Source organism: Ctenopharyngodon idella, chromosome 17 (genome assembly GCF_019924925.1).
Source record: "Ctenopharyngodon idella isolate HZGC_01 chromosome 17, HZGC01, whole genome shotgun sequence".
Taxonomy (NCBI): domain Eukaryota; kingdom Metazoa; phylum Chordata; class Actinopteri; order Cypriniformes; family Xenocyprididae; genus Ctenopharyngodon; species Ctenopharyngodon idella.
In genome coordinates this window covers 15382219-15384303 of record NC_067236.1, presented here as the reverse complement: position 1 = coordinate 15384303, position 2085 = coordinate 15382219, and the positions used below count along the sequence as shown (strand labels likewise).

At 32.9% G+C, this 2085-nt stretch overlaps 1 long non-coding RNA gene across 1 annotated transcript; it reads left to right on the top strand.

Annotated features, from left to right (window-relative positions):
* The first annotated feature begins 457 nt into the window (after window positions 1-457).
* On the top strand, window positions 458-1537 carry LOC127498410 (uncharacterized). The gene is made up of 2 exons (XR_007925874.1): window positions 458-596; window positions 1082-1537. It is a non-coding gene; the product is annotated as an uncharacterized LOC127498410 (long non-coding RNA).
* The last annotated feature ends 548 nt before the right edge of the window (window positions 1538-2085 follow it).

Here is a 2085-nt window from a genome sequence, read left to right as displayed (position 1 = left end):
AGATCTGAATAGAAATAACATGTTATTGACATGACTTTTCCTGACCTTTGAATATTTAAAGCACAGATCCACAATCTGTATTCAGCAGCACTACCTACCAATTGGATGTTCTCCCCACTTTTCTCAGTTGTTTTTCTCTCAATCTATTAAATTCTTCCACTTCACTGAAATAGTAAATGGAGAACATGATCACTGCTGGGTTAACAGAAATACTATTAATGCTTAAAAAAATGATACATTAGACACTGTGTAAAAAAAATAAATAAAAAAAAGTACATTTTCTACTCTTACCTGTGATGATAGCCAGGCCATATATGATGGTCTATCAAAAGAAAAATGTTCATTGAAATATACACAGATCTAGGAATTGAGGTCAATTTAAATTAATCACAACATTGCTGCGCCATCTCCTGGACACTCTTAGGCATTTAGGTTAACAAGCATCCAGGCCACCATAGTTATCATGCACCAATCACGCGAAGGGACAGCCAATCAAATAGAACCTTTAGTTTCGTTTTTGCTCAGTCAGAAAGAGATGGTTCGTGTGTTGTTTTTCTGCTGATTCCTGTCGAAGTTGTATGTGTTAATGACCAAAAGTAAGTGTTTATTCATCTTGTATAGTGTTGTTAATGCTGATTAAGATTATTTGTCGAATTGTTTATATATAAGAGTGGACAGATGCGCGGAAGACTGCACTCGCGATCGTTTATGTAAACATAAGCGCTCTAAACCAAATATGTATATGCAGAATCATCATAATTCAATATTTCCGCCTAATTTAAAGAGTAGTTAGTTCAGAAGTGTGGTTAATTTGTCAAACTTATACTTAATGTATACGTACTTTTCATTTATATATGCTGTTCATTTTCTAAAGCTTATATGCTTAACGATGCACATTGTGTGTGTATGTGTATATATATATATATATATATATATATATATATATTATATATAGCATTACAGTACTGCGTACAGTTTACATCTAATGATGTTATCTGATAATTTACATGTGATAATCTTATCCTATTTGTTTCAAATCACTTAATTCATGTAATTTATTTCTCTTTTTTCTTTTGTTTAGACCACACTTATACACCTATACACAACCATGCACAAGATTGTATACCAATGTAACCAGTGAACTTGAAGGACATTAAAGTAACCTAACTGGAGTTCCTGTCTCTGTGTTCTTACCGACACTCCATGGCGATGACCAAGTTAACCTAAGAACCAACACATCTTCCCTACAATTGCATTTCCCAAAAGAACGTTTGAAAATGTTACTTTCATAGAGAACTGTGCGTTTGAAATGGCTCTCCATATGGGATTTCACTTTGCTCAACTTTGTTGGGTGAAACAAAGTGAAACTGCAGAACGGGCAGAGGAAGTCCTTGCAGCATGTGGGGCATCTCTTTAGTCCAGGAAAGGATCTTCCTTCTTGGATTGTTATGTGTTTCTTGAAAAAGAGAGAGTCCAATTGGTCAAATAAAACATTTTAAGTTCATTTCATATAAATAAATAGACAATTTATTTATTATTCTTTTGTCATATATTGCCTGCACTGAAATCACTTATAGAGTACACAGTACATGACACAATCTAACACGTGGTATTTTAACAGTCAATTATTATGATGGTCTCTCTGTTATGTCTATTAAAAATGTCAAATGCTTCAATCAACATTATAAAAACAATGTCAAAATGAAGAGACATGCTCATAACATGTATTGTGGGGTAAACATGCCCAAGTGAAAAAATACTACAGTAATTTATAGTTAATACTATAGTTTTTTTAACCATACTATAGTAAAGCACTTGAATTAATTTGTTGTGGTAATTCTATAGTTGCTGTGTTAACATAAAGTAATATAGTATTTTTTGACCTGGGCAGGCTGACAGTGAGCACGCACGTGACATTTAAAACATTAAGATTATTTTAACTTACTTAAAATGGAAAAACAATGCAATGCATAAGATTTTACAACGAAGTGCTACAGTTTATTGTACTGGCTAGGATTAATAATCATACCATAGTCACTAAGTCAACACAAGCTTGCTAGTCGTGCTACAGTTTTGTTAAACGAA